The 17594-nt window shown below is 42.9% G+C and overlaps 1 protein-coding gene across 1 annotated transcript in view; it reads right to left on the bottom strand.

The window, feature by feature from the left end:
• The window catches only part of PRX (periaxin), a 72605-nt gene extending 56501 nt beyond the window's left edge, over positions 1-16104 (bottom strand). Inside the window, exon 1 of the mRNA XM_089654184.1 lies at positions 16011-16104. The gene's annotated coding sequence lies outside the window, so the exon portion shown is untranslated. The remainder of the gene's footprint in view (positions 1-16010) is intronic.
• Positions 16105-17594: the final 1490 nt, after the last annotated feature.

Here is a 17594-nt window from a genome sequence, read left to right as displayed (position 1 = left end):
ATTTCTATGTTCATCACTTTGTTCGCCAGCTACTTTCTGCTACATTTGCAAAAGATTGAAAATCTAAATGGCATGCTGGAAAAGCAGCAAAGAAAAGTGCAGTGTTTTCATAAAAATGTGCCATAATTAGGAAAAACAGGCAAAACACACTGCAATCTGGAACAAATAAACTCACCAAGCTTAGAGGTAGAGGTTCATTTACTAGTGAATAAAATCACTATTGTCATATAGCCAAACTAAACTAACAAATCTCTTGTTATCGAAGTCCATGTGCATCTATTTATTAATAAAGGCATAAAAATATGGTAAAAAAGTTGGAAAAACCATGAATTAATAAAGGCATAAAAATATGGTAAAAAAGTTGGAAAAACCATGAATTGGAAAAGTGAAAAGACTAAATCCACTGGCGACCAAAATCTTGACTATGTTTTTTATAAATTTAATGAAAAATAATCCACAAAAAGAACATTTTAAAAATTGTGAAAATTGCTATTGAACTATACAAATTTGTGCTGGTGGGTGATACGCTATAGGCATTCTACAATCCCCCCTCCCTCTCCAAACTGCACTACAAGATTTTTCAAAATACTCCAATACTATAAAGCCATGCCAACCCTAAGTTCAACTTTGCTTGGAATAGGTAATTTAAATATAACAAATAGTTTGAAGCCATGTTTTGTTTTTGTCCATTTTTTGTAACATATTATGTTTTTGTCCATTTTTTTGTACTAAGCTTAATAAAGTTTCTTTTTTAGTAAAATATATATTGCTTTGTGGAGGTCTGTCGAGATGTCAGGGCTTATGCGATGCTCTTTATCTTCTTCATACCAATTCACAATGAATGCAAACTGCGTGAGGAGGTGACATTAGATTTCTCACTAAATGGGAAAATGACTTACAATGTTCATTTTCATGGGACCAAAAGGATAGAAAACTGTATTTTGCCCACAAGCCTCCATCTGTAATAATTATCAGGAGATTTCCTACAAGATTAAAGCCAGATGGTATAGGACCCCACTGGTCCTTGCCAAACTTTCCACAGCAGATGCCATACTTGTTGGTTATGTGAACATACGGGCTCCCTTTTACATGTCTTTTGGGACTGTCCAGTACTATGACCTTTTTGGCACCAAGAAACTGAAATCATAAAGTAAATCATGGGATTTGTATTGTATGAACAGGATACGAGGCTTCAAGTTTTCCCCCACCCAAGTGGAGAACTGGAAAATTTCCAAGGCAACCATTGGGATCAATTGCCAACAATTCTAACTTGCCAAACTCTTTCCACAGGAGAGCCCTAATTGTTGGCATTGTGTAACACATACAAGCTCCCTTTTACATGTCTTTTGGGACTTGTTCATTAACTAATGATTGTCTTTTGATGTAAATATTGCTCTTCTGAATTACCGACTGCAGGTCACCTGATCTGCATAAGATTTGGCCTTCCAAGCTGATGGTCAAGAATGACAGAAAACAGGTTTTCAAGTCAGGTGCCATCCAGTCATCTTGGTCAGGAAACAAACAAATAGGAATAAAACATTGCTTCCATCCTGGCATTTGAAGATCTAAGTAGATATCTGTCAGCTTTGAATGTTGTTGGGAGCCTATACAAAGGAGAGCTATCAGCAGAGAAGAGAGAAGGTCTAAAATGACCTTTCTCTGAAGATTGAGTAGATTTCTTTCTGAGTGCCCCAGGAGTCCAGAACTGCAGGATGCTCGCTATGCAAACTTCAGTAAACTATGAAATGCAAGCCTCAGCCTCTTCCTAACATTTATCCATTGGTATAAGAAAGCCCCTATATTGGTTACTTAAACTCATCCATTTCATACATATTTTTTAAGTCGAGGTCTTAGTTCTAATTTAACAAAGTAACCAATGTACAGTTGTGGCCAAAATTATTCAACCCCCACTGAAATTGAGTGTTTTGGCCAGTTTGACATTGCTTTTGATCATTCAGTCATCTTGCTTACATTTACATTAAAGAGGCACTTGTAGGTCAGACAAATATAACATAACAGTTATAATGAAATAACCACAAATGTCTTTTCTGTGCTCACAGCATTATCAGTTTTATTCAACCCCCAAGTGACATTCAATCTTAGTACTTAGTACAGCATCCTTTTACAGTTATAACAGCTTTTAAACGTGAAGCATAGCTTGACACAAGTGTCTTGCAGCGATCTACGGGTATCTTCGCCCATTCTTCATGGGCAAAGGCCTCCAGTTCAGTCACATTCTTAGGCTTGCGCACTGCAACTGCTTTCTTTAAGTCCCACCAGAGGTTCTCAATCGGATTTAAGTCTGGTGACTGCGATGGCCACTCCAAAATGTTCCAGCCTTTCCTCTGCAACCATGCTCTAGTGGACTTGGAGGTATGCTTGGGATCATTGTCCTGTTGAAAGGTCCAACGTCTCCCAAGCCTCAGGTGTGTGACGGACTGCATCACGTTTCCATCCAATATCTCCTGGTACTGAAGAGAATTCATGGTACCTTGCACACGCTGAAGCTTCCCTGTACCTGCAGAAGCAAAACAGCCCCAAAGCATGATTGACCCTCCACCATGCTTCACAGTAGGCAAGGTGTTCTTTTCATCATAGGCCTTGTTCTTCCTCCTCCAAACATAGCGTTGATCCATGGGCCCAAACAGTTCTAATTTTGTTTCATCAGTCCACAGAACACTATCCCACAACTTTTGTGGTTTGTCCACATGGCTTTTGGCATACTGCAGTCGACTCTTCTTATTCTTTGGAGACAGCAAGGGGGTACGCCTGGGAGTTCTGGCACGGAGGCCTTCATTACGCAGTGTGCGTCTTATTGTCTGGGCTGAAACTTCTGTACCCACATCTGACAAATCTTTTCTCAGTTCCTCAGCAGTCACACGGGGACTTCTCTCCACTCTACGCTTCAGGTAGCGCACAGCAGTCGAAGTCAGCATCTTCTTTCTGCCACGACCAGGTAGCGTTTCAACAGTGCCCTTTGCCTTGAATTTGCGAATGATGCTTCCTAAGGTGTCTCTTGGTATGTTTAACATCTTTGCAATCTTCTTATAGCCATTGCCCTTCCTGTGAAGAGAAATCACCTCTTCTCTTGTCTTCCTGGACCATTCTCTTGCCTTCACCATGTTTGTAACCACACCAGTAAATGTCTAGAAGGAGCTGAGTATCACAGTCATTTTAAAGCTGCCTAATTGGTGCTTATTATGCTTGATTGCTGCTCGGTGACATCCACAGGTGTTTTCAATACCTGATGGAAAGCACCTGTATGAACCTCTGTTCTTCAGAGTGGTAGTCTTTAAGGGGTTGAATAATTGTGGCAATGAAGAAACCACATAAGAACCATTTACTACTGTATTACATAAACAATTGATGTCATTTTAGTTGCATTTGGGTAGTTACAACGTCCTTGTAGGATTTGATTCTGAATACAATTCCAAATGTACACTATAGTCCCTAAACCCCTTTACAGCATTGGGGGTTGAATAATTTTGGCCACAACTGTATAGGCTGGTGTGCCATTGCTGCCTTGCTAGTCCAGATCTTGCCCTACATATTTTAGACAGAATCTAGCACTCTCTAGCACTGTGGGATCTAATTAATAAGTGATAAAATGGCTGAACCTTTATTAGAGAGCCTGCAGATCTAAAATAATCATTTTTATAGTCTTGCTTTTCTTAGGAACAGCAAAAGCCCAGCAGGTTTACAGTAAATGAGTCGCAATCTAAGTCTAAGTCGTAAAGAAGAAAGTTTTGATGAATGAGGGAATTATATGAATGGTTTACAGCCTATTGCAGCCCCCATTCCAGCATTTTGTCCTGAAGCGTGAAAACATTCAAGATGAAGAATGTTACTATTCTCAATGAACCCTTTCAAACCTGAGCATTTTGTTTTTTGTCAACTGCATAAAGCTTGAAAAAGTATATCAGTTTCTTTGAAGAAGAATCAAGGTTTTTGGCCCCATAGACCTAATGAATAAGCATGGCCATGGAAGGGGGTACCACCAGTCCTCCTGTACGGGGCCCAGGCCAACAGGAGGGCCCAGGCAGCTAGGTGAATCGGATGTGGACAGGGAGGGTGACCAGCACAGAGTGGGTGGCAATTACCGATCCCCTGTATGGTTCTCTCTGTAGCAGCTGAAAGCTGGCTTCTTCTCCTCTCCATACAAGGGATTGGTTCCATTAATTGCTCCCTGCTGCACCCATGACCATCCTTGTACTCCATACATTTCCAACCTGCTGCTCAGGCCCCCTGTGTGCTCCACCCCCCAGGGCTGCCGGCTTCCTTCCTCTGCTTCCCACTGGCATCTTCAAGCACACAATAGAATGCTTCAGGATGGAGAGTGGGCAAAGGATCCAGTAAATCTGTCACATTTACCAGACCCTTCCTTTCCTGAATGAACACAATGAGTGATCTGAACCATTCACTCACTGTTGATTCATAACTGAAGCATAGTAAACTGTGCTTTTTTTTGAGGGGGGGGGGGGAGGCTGTCAGGTTGGCTGTATGGTGCACCATGGTTTCTAACAGCAGCCCTGTGAGTAAATATCACTCAGAAGTTTTCTTCCATGGAAGCAGAATTTGTACAAAAAACTAATCATACTTTGCTTCATTTTAGAAAAGGTGAAACATTTTACCTGTGTCCCTATTTGCATGGCATATTAGGTGCATAGTGACAGTTCTGTTTATTATCCACTTACAGACATTAATTTTTTTTTAATTATCTTGTATTTTATTTTATTTTTTTGCAGGCATCCCGTCTTCAATACTCCTTCTCCCCCAAATTACTCCTCTTATAATTACACATGACTGTATTACATTTAATGATAAAAAAATTAAATCAAACATGATATGTAATGCATGCCAGTCTCAGGAGATGGTGGGTGTATAAAGGCCCTGTCCTCTGTACATGACCACAACTCATGGATTAGGTGCACATACCCCAGTGCTCTGGTATCACAGCTGTTGCTCCATTTTTGGATGTGGTCTGGCTATAGTCTGGATGTATTGCTTGCTGTCACACACAACAAATCTCCCACACAGCCTGTGACAACACAGTAACCAGCATGAGGACAAGAAGTGCGTGAGATGAACTGGAGTTCCCTGGCTTCAAGTTCAAAAGAAGCTCGTAGTCTATGCTATCCTTCCAGTGTGGTATGTGAGTTAGCTCATGCTTGGCATAGAAGATTTGTATTACTGTTAGAGGTAAGGGACCACGAAATTAGGAGAGCATACCGGGCAATTTAGAGAGCAACTCAGCAATGATGCATGCAAAAATACTGCAGGCCAAACTTTTGTTTTTTACATTTTGGATAAAATGAAAAGAATTTGAATGACCATTTATGTGGTACTTCAGATCCTCTTCTATACACAAGAGTGAAGAATGAGGATCAGACTGATTAAGACGTTTTCCATCAGGATGAAAATTCTTGATGTGTCCTAGTGAGCCCTTCTGACCATCTAAGGTGCTCCACTGACATCCACAACATCAGAAATGACCTGGCAAGTCAAGAAGCATCTCTTGCTTTTAGTAAGCCATCTATGGTCAACCAAGACGTAGATGGCCATTTACAAGGCCATGTAAGGTATTATTTTATAAAAGCTACAGATTTAAAAATAATGAAAATTACTTTCACATGTTAAAGATTATACAGTATATGAGAAGCAAGTAATTGGTTTTAGATCTACTTTAACAAAGTCTCAGAAATGGCCATGCCAAGGCTAACTTACCTCTGACATGAGACCAACAAGTCAAACTGAGAAATAGAATATTTTAAATACCCTTGCCTTTTTCTGACATTAAACCACTAGGAAGGAAAAGTCCCTTCCTGTAATCCGTGGTCTCCACCATTCTACAGACGTTTGGGCGTCTTCTCCTGCCTCTCCCACTATAATGCATCATGTTTTACCATCCGGGAGTAGGCCAAAGCCCTCTATTTCTATTTACAACATAGTTAATCAGCTTACATCCTTCCGGGGCTCGTCACGTTTAAATGTCTATACCAAACAATGACACAGTGAGTGACTTGGAACGCAATGATTCATCTCAAAGACATTTCAGCGTTTTCAACAATGCGGAGGAATGACGATGCCTAGCTTTTAGTGGTCCAGAGCAACCATTCATATTTTGCTATATGGTAGTCAGATCAGTGAAGTATCTAATTGATTATTACGTGTAATTGAATGGGGGCATACCCAGAACAAAAAGGCAGCAGTAAAAACCTTCTAGCTTCCAGCATTTCCCTGAAAATAAGTCTTTCTGTTGTTTACTCTCTTCTCTTTAAAAAAAAGTTCCAACATTTCCAGTAGCTTGTGTTGTCCTAACAGGTAGTCAGCCGTGTGCAACAAAATGTCTCTTCAGTAGGTTACACAGGTGACCCAATAGTTCTAGGCCAGTGAAGCTTGTGTTGTTCTCTAGCAGCAAGTTGTTCAGCCAGTTCCCTTTCCAGGGGCAACAGGAAAATCACCATTTTTTAAGATGGTGCGCCAGTGACCCAAATAGACATCTTCCTAGTTCTCAATTGAGGGTATGTTCCATTATTATTACTATATTTACTAGTTTATTATAGAGGCTGAATGCAAGGACTCTGGAGGCCCATTTGATCAGGTGTGTGACCGTGACACAAAAGGGATCCATTACTTTACCACTAGGCGGGATGGCAGTCAATGCAAGATGGGTAAAGCTAAGACCTTGAATGTGTTTTATCTCCACAATGGGAATTAACAATATGGAGGGTTATTTAATCCACTGGCTTCCACCTAACACTGAAACATGACTTTTTAAGGGGCTCATAACTGTCCAACCAAAACAAATTAATTTGGCTTAGTAAGGAAAAGGAATGATGGGACATTCTATCAATCTGAAGCTGTATTTCTGACATTTTTGATTTGTGCTGCCGTGCCACCAAACTTAAAATACAATGATACCTTTGGCCTTTAATGAATGCACCCCCCACCCCATTCCGATAACTGCCTGCTTCCTCAATCCAGCTATTTTTAATGTCCGTCTCCACCTGGAACTATGCAGCCTTGCTTTTGAAACTATCCTCACCATGTCCTCTTCAGTTTGCACATGCGCACCCCCACCATATTCATTAATGTGGGGAGTTGTACTCATGGTTGCCTCCAGCGGAGTACAGCTCTCCCCATAGACATGAAAAGGGCCACAGTGCATATGTGCAGGCTGAAGAGGATCTGGCGAGGATGTTTTTAGAGACAAGGATGTGCAGTGCACAGTAAAGATGGCTGGATGTGAGGCAAAGGTGAGCATCTGACCTGGTGGGCTTCATCAAAGGACAACTTATACCAAAGATATAGATGTCTTTTAAAAAGAACAGTACAGAGGCCACCATCACTGTCCTCTTCTGGTGCAAATACTAGTTTCATGACTGTCATTTAATTTTGGTACTGACCTGAAACAAGTGTGCAGTATAGGAGCTCTGGCACCATTTTGACTGTCTTAATTTGCATGCTTTTTCTGGGACAGGGACTCATAAAATATTAAAACCAGAGTCAGCCAGGCGACTAGCATTCTCAGAGATTAGCAATGGCAGCCACCGCATTTCTCCCACTAAAGGTTTTAATAGATATGTCCAATCCATTATTTTCCATGGAAATCTTTTGACCCATGAAGAATGCAGATAAGGAGAAGCAGATTGCCAGATAATTAGAGGAAACTAAAGAAAATGGGAGCTGCAAATGATGTTATAGACAACTTAAAGAACAAATATATAAGTCAATGATGTGTAAAACCTGAGTGCCTACAAATATGATTTTATCCAGTATGAGGAGTTAATCCAATTTACTGACGAAAGGTTTCCATTGTTGGCCACTCCTTTTACAAATGCTGACCCAAAGATTGACCCAAAGATGAAAATACATTAGAAGTCACTGACCATGGACAAGTATGCAGATCAAGAACTCTATACTTTCTCTGATTTTACTTGCTGCATGCTTGTTTTGTGACAGTTACCAGAGGCTGCTGGGAAGCTAGTAGTTCAGATCAAGGAGTTGGCAAGGACAGCCCCCTGTGTTTTTCTCACCACGGGTTTCCTTTAAATTAAAGGTTTTTGTCTCTTGGTAGCAGTGCCGAGACAAGGTCATCTAGAGCCAAGGGCAAACATGCAAACACCCCCCCCCTTCCAAGATGTATGATCATTATCCCCCCCACCCCCAAGAGAAAATAAAACCTACCCCCTGCAAAAATCCCCTCCCAGAACAAAACTTTACCCCCCCTAAATACCCCAGCACAAATGCACCGCCCCCCAAAAAAAAATCACCCTTTCTAGCACAAATGTCCACCTCTCAAATTTACCCTCTGAGTACACATGCTCCCCCCTCCAAATCCCCCCTCCCAGCACAAATACCCCCCCAATTCCCCTTCCTAGCATGAATACCCCCAAACCATTCTTACTAGCACAAATCCCCCCAAAAATTCCCCTCCTAGCACAATTGCCCTCCACTATCTACCATATCACCTCTTCTAGCACAAACCCCCCCAAATCCCCCTCCCAACACAAATCCCCCTAGATCACCACTCCTAGCACTCCCCCCTCACAATTTCTCCTCCAAGAACAATTCTTATCCCCTGCTTCCCCCAAGTTCCCACTCCCAACACAAATCCCCCCCCCAATCTCCTTGCGGTGTCCCCCTCACCTCACATGATACCTCAGTGTCCAGGGCAGCTGCCCCTCCTACCCGCCCCTTGTCCTTGCCTTGCTTGATATTGTGAGATGATCATTCTGCTGAAAACTATATTTTATTAGATACTCCTGAAAATCAATGGGGAACCTTTATGAAATAAGGGAGTGCTGAATACAAGCCACTTATTAAACTTTGAATCACATTTATTTTTGCTAATTACTGTACCAACGACGGGGCACTGTTCCTCCCACTGACCCCAACGACGGGGCACTGTTCCTCCCACTGACCCCAACGACGGTAGACTGTTCCTCCCACTGACCCCAGCGACAGGGCACTGTTCCTCCCACTGACCCCAGCGACGGGGGACTGTCCCTCCAAATGAACCCAGCAACGGGGCACTGTTCCTCCCACTGACCCCAACGACGGGGGACTGTTCCTCCCACTGACCCCAGTGACAGGGCACTGTTCCTCCCACTGACCCCAGCGATGGGGCACTGTCCCTCCAAATGAACCCAGCAACGGGGCACTGTTCCTCCCACTGACCCCAATGACGGGGGACTGTTCCTCCCACTGACCCCAGTGACAGGGCACTGTCCCTCCAACTGACTCCAGCAACGGGGCACTGTTCCTCCCACTGACCACAACGACGGGGGACTGTTCCTCCCACTGACCCCAGCAACGGGGCACTGTTCCTCCATCTGACCCCAGCGATGGGGCACTATCCCTCCAACTGACCCCAGCGACGGGGCACTGTCCCTCCAACTGACCCCAGCAACGGGGCACTGTTCTTCCCACTGATACCAGAAATGGGAAACTAATTACCCCACTGGCACCACCGATGGGGCACTGTTCCTCCCGCTGACCACCAAGCCTAGGGTATTGTTTACTCCCACTGACACCAGGACATTTTCTACTCCCACTGGCCACAATCCGACCCCCCTAAAGTTTGAAGGGCAGTAAACTGGCCCTTTTTTTTCAAACGTTTGGAGACCCCAGCCATAAAGAATATGTTATCCCAACATTTCATATCCCTGATATAAGTCTGTTGCACATTGCACTTGTGTTAAAAAGCATCCAGCTCTATTTGTATTGCTTCCTTTATGTGAAATCCCTGGTGTTCCTGCCAGTCAGCCAGCTTTCCTATTTGAAACTGACCATGCTAGGCATAAGAGCATATCCTTTGCAGTGTGGTCAGTTTCTGACTATGCTAGGAGAATGGCCTGCCTATACCCCAATGATCATACTTGTGCTGGCACACCACCCCCCTAGCAGCCATTCAGTGGAAAGATCAGTGTACTGATGATTTCCGCCCCCTCTTCTCTAAGCCCCTTAGGCAGCTGAGAAATGAAGGTGTGTGATCATTTGTAAAAAATAGAAAAAAGCATTTAGAATTTTTTTTTATATGTATACAGAAATGTTTTGCATTGCAATTTCTATTTTAAACTGAATGGGCTGTTTTACAAGGTAAGGATTCACATATACAGTACTTTAAAGCCTCATAATAAACATCTCTTATTTGCTCATTGTTTCTGTTAAATATACCATTGAAAGTGTTTTGTTATTTCTGCTCAATAAGTGCAAAAACATTCCTGTTGATCCTGCCAGAAATCCAATGAGCTGATAACCTCTGTGCTCTCTGTCTGTGCTGCACCTTTATCAGTTACATGATTACCAGTTTACTCTCTGGGCTATAGAACACCTCCCCAGATGTTATGAAGATGCAGAGAGGTGGAGATGTTCTGTAGTCCTAGCACACTTCCTGTTATATGGTGACAGCGCTGCTGCTCTATAGATACAGTAATGTAAGGAAGTGTTGTCACTCTAGGGCAGAATATCCAGGTCAAAATAAAGGATAAAGAGTCAGAAAAAAGATCTAAGTGCTGGTAAGCTGAAATATGGGTATTACATTTTTCTTAATGGGTTTCGATCTACTTTAACCTGCTAGATGACACGGTAAGCTTTGAATCTTCTTGCAGTCCTGACAGCCCGTCATACACACAGTATTATTTATGTTACCCGAGCCCTGGACTCCTCTCATAGCCCAGAGGGTGATTAGTTATGAAGCCTTGGATAAGTTTAGAAAGTTTATATTGGGTCAGAGCTGACCATCAATTGTCACATCCTTGAATCAGGATACATGAAAACACCCAGCAGGCAACACTGAGATCTGACAGATACGTTATACCTGATGCCACATAGAGCCAAGTTGGTGAGAGAATCATGCCCTGTATCATCTACCCAACTACAACTCTTACTACACAGCAAAGAAACAAATGCGTAGTTACTAAAGGGTGGCTGAACTGCACTTCTGATATTCCTAGAAGTTGCAGGATCAAAAGCCCCAAAATGATGTAAAGCAGCCTTTCTCGAAGAGGGACTTGTGGACCCTTAGGGTTCCTCCAGAGGTTGCTAAGGGTTCCTTGAACATGGAGAAATTTTTGACTCTCAGATAAATAACCATTTACCACAATGATCTTTTTAGCTATCTGTAAGTGGGGATTCTTCCCACTGACCACAAACATAAGGATCCTTCTTCCCATCGACCACCAATTTAAGGAAGGTTCTTCCCACTGATCACCATGGTAAGGAACCCTCTTCAAAATGACCACCGATGTAAGGGGCACTATTCCCACTAACCACAAATATAAGGAGCATTCCTCCCACTGACCACAAATGTAGTGAGCATTCATCCCACTGACCAACAATGTAAGGAACCTTCTTCCCACTGACCACAAATGTAGTGAGCATTCATCCCACTGACCAACAATGTAAGGAACCTTCTTCCCACTGACCACAAATGTAGTGAGCATTCATCCCACTGACCAACAATGTAAGGAACCTTCTTCCCACCGACCACCAATTTAAGGAAATTCTTTCCACTGATCACCAAGGTAAGGGACCTTCTTCAAAATGACCACCGATGTAAGGGACACTATTCCCACTGACTACAAATATAAGGAGCATTCTTCGCACTGACCACAAATGTAGTGAGCATTCATCCCACTGACCAACAATGTTAGGAACCTTCTTCCCACCGACCACCAATTTAAGGAAATTCTTTCCACTGATCACCAAGGTAAGGAACCTTCTTCAAAATGACCACCGATGTAAAGGGCACTATTCCCACTAACCACAAATATAAGGAGCATTTTTCCCACTGACCACAAATGTAGTGAGCATTCAACCCACTGACCAACAATGTTAGGAACCTTCTTCCCACCAACCACCAATTTAAGGAAGATTCTTCCCACTGATCACCACAGTAAGGAACCTTCTTCAAAATGACCACCGATGTAAGGGACACTATTCCCACTGACCAAAAATATAAGGAGCATTCTTCCCACTGACCACAAATGTAGTCAGCATTCATCCCACTGACCAACAATGTAAGGAACCTACTTCCCACCGACCACCAATTTAAGGAAGATTCTTCGCACTGATCACCACAGTAAGGAACCTTCTTCAAAATGACCACCGATGTAAGGAACACTATTTCTACTGACCACATGCATAAGGAGCATTCTTCCGACTGAATACAAACATAAGGAGCATTCATCCCAGTGGCCACCAATGTAAGGAACATTCTTTCCAATGATCACTAATGTTATGGGCACTATACCCACTGACCATCACACTAATGTACAGTGAGCTGTAGATACAGTCATTATTAGCAGTTACCTGAGACTGCAAAAATACTTCAAGTATTTCTCCAAGTTAAAAAAGGTTTGAGAAATGCTGATGTAACACTTTAAGTTGACTTCATCAAAATAATAAAATGATGACTTGTGTGTATGGGCAATATTATTAAATGCTGCCTTTTGTAATTGATTGCAATGCTGTTCAAACATATGCATATGTCCTGCTTTAAAGGCACCTTAGTAGCATCTGTTGTGACCAAAGAAACGCAATACAAAGCAGGTCAAATGCAGTCTCAGAACTGTCATTCTCATTACACTAATAACGTCATTGGAGATCTGCTGCCCTGCATTTCATGTGCGTGTAAAACTTGCAAGAAAACATCCCACTACAGAAGCTCCCATGCTGATACTTGTCTCCTCATCTTTTCTATCTCTCATATGTTGAAGTTGTTATGTGATATGTCTGAACTATAGAAAGATGCTGTATTGTCTGATCTATAGAAAGATGCTGTCTTGTCTGAACTATAGAAAGATGCTGTATTGAGAGACATTGTTTGTGCAGCTAGAATATTTTATCCATCTGGAACAACCGTTCTCAACCATTTTACCCTAGAGGAACCTTTAAACTAATTTTCATCTCCTAAATAATTAAGAATGTTCTGTACCTGTAGAATCTGACACACAGAACAGATCCTTTTACAACATCCCCTTGCTCTACATGACAAAATTATGAAAAAATTAATAGTAATAATGGGCAAAAAAAAATAAACAGTGAAAATTGTGTCCCCTTACACTAGTGACCAATGGAGAAGTGTCCTCTCACGTTAGTAGTCCATTGAAAAGTGTCCTCACAGATGGTTAGTGTACAAGTGACCCATTACTTTGGATATCAGTTGAAAACTGTCCCTTACATTGACGTAATAAAAATTGAAACTGAAGTACCACATCACTGATAAGAGGTCCAGATACAACTTTATACCAATCCAAAAAGTAGCCAATGTGTTTCAGAGGACTTTCAAAACATGTTGGCCACTTTTTGTATTTCCCCCTGATTTTTATTGGAATAAAGTTGTATCTGGTCCTCTAAGCAGTGGTATGACCCTCCAGTTTCAATTTTTGTTACATTACATTACAAACCAAGGAGACTGTGGAGATCCTATAGGTCAGGGTTTATCAACCAGGGTTCCATAGAGCCCTAGGGTTCCTCCAGAAGTTGCTATGGATTCCTTGATCAATGAGCAATTTCTCAGATAAATTTCCACTGACACAATTTTTAGACATCTGAAAGAGGGTAATTCTTCCCAGTGACTATAACTGTAAGGAGCATTCTTCCCACTGACCATCACAGTAAAGAGCTGTAGATATAGTAATTGTTAGCAGAGGATCCCTGAGAAAGGAAAGTTATATCAAGGGTTCCTCTATGTTGAAAAGGTTGAGAAAGGATGCTTTCGGGTGTAGAAGCTGCCTGACCGGAAGCCACATCATTTATATCAATTCTTTAAGATAGCAAGACCAGTGAGATAAACCTACGGGTCCAGTGCTAATGTCTCCACTTTCCTCATACATTGATGGTCAGTGTAGGTGAGAGATCAATATCCGCCATTGCTCACAGCTCAATGAACCCCTAGCAACTTCTGAAGGAACCTTAAGGTTCCATGAAACCCTGGCTGAGAATAGCTGAACTAAAGTCACAATTAGATGCTTTGTACAGAGGTATTGATTTCTCGAGTTTCATATCTAATGCAGGTCAGCATATTCCCATTGACTTTGATGGAGTATTGTAAATGACAGTTCAGTGGCAGCATTTGACCTGCTTTGCAATGCGCTGCATTTCTTCATACGCAGCAGGTCCTATGGGACGTATTGTGGGCAAAGCAGGTCAAACACTACATTTCACATGAATGCCTGTCTGTATGAGCCTTAAATTTGATTGATTGATTATTGATGGATAAATGTTGTATTTAAACAACATAATGGGAGATTTACTAAAACAGGAGCACTCATAATCTGGTCTAGCTGTGCATGGTAGCCAATCAGCTTCTAACTTCAGTTTTGTTCAATTAAGCTTTGACAGTAAAACCTGGAAGCTGATTGGTTTCTATGCAGAAGTGCATCCGATTTGTCACTCTCCAGCTTTAGTAAATAACCCGAATGTTGAGCTTCTGGTGTGCTGCTTTATTTTTAAGGAGGAAAGGACTGCCTCCTGGTCAGCCTGCTCTCTGTGCATTTCTATACATTTATCTGGTTGGGAAGGTTTCTATGCAGAGCTACACCCAATTCTGCATGCTCCAATTTTAGTAAATCCCCCCATAGTGAGAAATGGAATGCAAACATATTGATTGAAGATTAGAAATAGGAAATAGATAGATATAGGGATAGATAGATAGATAGATAGATAGATAGATAGATAGATAGATAGATAGAGTGAATTGAATTTCTTTAAAAACAATGGTACTGAATAATTGCTTTAAAATGTATATATAACACGGGCTACTATTTACGATTTGGTGTGTTAAAGGGTCATTCCACCTATAAATGATATTTTAGTTATAGGTGGACCCTAGTGGGTTGAGTCAGTGCCTGCCTTCCTATTTGTCTTGTATACCCCAATGGTGCAATCTCCTTGCCATGACTCCCCTATCTGTTCGTATCCATCTGGAAGTTCTGGGTGTTCCTGTCCACCTTTGTGTGTTCAACCATTTCCTTCCCCATTCCCCATAATATAAAAAAAAAATCCATCTAGGAGAGTGGAAAGTCCTTGTAATAGCCAAAGCAGATGTTCAGACCCAAGAACTCAGCACAGAGATGCCAATTATAGAAGTTGATTTACTAAACTGGAGAGTGCAAAATCTGGTGCAGCTCTGCATAGAAACCAATCAGCTTCCAGTTTTTTTTTTTTAAAGCTTAATTGAACAAGCTGAAGTTAGAAGCTGATTGGCTACCAATGCACAACTCTCCAGTTTTAGTGAATCTTCCCAATAGAGTCTCCAACCAGTATATTTAGTTGTTAGGTAGTTTAACTCCTAGGATCTACCCAAAACTGAATCATCAGTTTTGGGTGGACCGATCCTTTAGGCTAGGTTCACATATGTGCAGGTGGTGCTGTTGCAGATCCACACAAAAATCCACCCACACAGAGGAATGCGAACCCGCGGGCGGGTGCCATTAATTCTAATGGCACGCCACCTGCACTGGAAATCGCAACCGCACCGATGGTTCCCGTGCGGGCTATGGTTTCCAAAGAAGTGCAGGGACTTGTTCCCTGCGTGTCCCGGGACACGGGAGTCCATTCAAATGAATGGGCTCTCGTGCCCGCGCAAAACGCGGCCCGCAGGAACGCACAGGGTGAACCTGGGCTTAAGAGGGATCCTTTCAGCAGCTTTGCTTCCATTCTGTCACCTGCGACCTTTCTTTTCTAAAAATCAGTCCATAAATGTTGCCAAGAATAGATTTACGAAAATTATAGCGCGTTTCTTATGGGAACCTCAAGGCTTCGCCTTTCGTCCTGCAATCTGTACCAGAAAATTAAATAAATATTCTCTCTGGCTGCTACCAACAAAAAAAAATGCAGTTTTTTTTTTTAATAAATTAGACCAACAAATTTGTTAAATTGGAAGTATACAGGATATACATGGTAAGAGCAAATATAACATCAGAGGCTATCACATGCCATAGACATACATTAACCTACATAGTGTGATAGATGAATGCTAGTTCATTGTGGAATCTACTCACCAAGCTGTCCGTTGCTGTAGCCCCTGTTGGTGTGAGCCCCCCCAGCCTGCTCTCTCCTGGAAGGTCCAGAGAGTGTGTGAGCTGTCACTGGGACTGTGACACTCAATGCCAGAGGGAGAGGCCATGCAGAAGGGGAGAGGACTAAAACTTCCCAAAATGACTTTATCTGACCTGTCATTGGATGCAAAGGGCTGACATCACTCAAACATTTCCCAGCTGTGTGATACAGTATATTATCTAGAGCAGAATGTCATATTAAATTGCAATAACAGCTTCTCTCCAGACATAGCTGACTGCCCTTGCAGCTTTTAGATCACCAAGGCTGGCCACAGAGTAACGGATTTCCACCAAAAACCTTAAAGATCTCAATGTCTTTGCCTTCACAGTCACACATCTAAGTTTCAGTTCACACTACTGCGACCTGAAAGTCGCACAAGTTGCAGTGCCACTTTGCCAGTACCAGGGGCGGACTGACGATTTGGAAACTCGGGCACTGCCCTAGGGCCTGGGGTCAGTAGGGGGCCCCATGAGATGCCCCTGGTACCTTTTTCATAGGCTTTTTCAAGTTTGGGCAAGGACACAGGGGCCCCATGATCTCCTATTGCCCGGGGGCCCCATGAGTTGTCAGTCCGCCCCTGGCCAGTACTACTTTGAAGCAACTCTGAACTAACTTTCAGGGAATGCCTGGGTAATCTTCCTGTAATGTCGGATCCAAATCACTTCAATATAGATGAGGATCCGACTTGGAGGCGACTTCCGTTAAAGTCTATGGGCACAAGTCGGATAGAAGTCGCCTTGAAGTAGTACAGGAACCTTTTCTAAAGTCGGAGTGACTTCAGTAGTGCTAATTAAAGTGGAGTTCCACTCACGCTATCAAAAAATAAAAGTCAGCAGCTACAAAAACTGTAGCTGCTGACTTTTGAAAAACAGCCACTTACCTGTCCTTCGGTCCTGCGGTGTGTCCCCGCAGCTCATTTCACCGGCCGTCCTGTATTCCAGAAGGCCGGCATCTTCAGTGTGGGTACCCGGCTGTGCAGCTTGCGGCTTCACAGCCGGGTACCCACTGCACATGTGTGAGTAGTGCTGCGCTTTTGAATGGTCCTGTAGTCTTCTGGGACCTGTCATGTGTCCCAAAAGACTACAGGGAGAGAGGACACCTTCCTGTTCCGATCGCCTAGGACAGGGGTGGGCAACTGTGGCCCTCCATCTGTTGGTGAACCAAAGGTGGACTGACAACTCATGGGGCCCCCGGGCAATAGGGGATCATGGGGCCCTTGTGTCCTTGCCCAAACTCAAAAAAGCCTATGAAAAAGGTACCAGGGGCATCTCATGGGGCCCCCTACTGACTCTGGGCCCTCGGGCAGTGCCCGAGTTTCCAAATGGTCAGTCCGCCCCTGTGGTGAACTACAAGTCCCATAATGCCTCTGCCTTTGGGAGTCATGCTTGTAACTGTCATTTTGCAATGCCTCATGGGACTTGTAGTTCTACAACAGCTGGAGGGCCACAGTTGCCCACCCCTGGCCTAGGTGATCAGACCGGAAGTGGGAGCAGGTACCTGTCAAATTTGGGTACCCGCTCCCCCCC

Source organism: Staurois parvus, unplaced genomic scaffold, assembly GCF_062004578.1.
Source record: "Staurois parvus isolate SC_StPar_1 unplaced genomic scaffold, SC_StPar_1.0 ptg000746l, whole genome shotgun sequence".
NCBI classification, from domain to species: Eukaryota; Metazoa; Chordata; class Amphibia; order Anura; family Ranidae; genus Staurois; species Staurois parvus.
The sequence above is the reverse complement of the archived record's forward strand: the minus strand, read 5'-3'. Positions and strand labels throughout refer to the sequence as shown.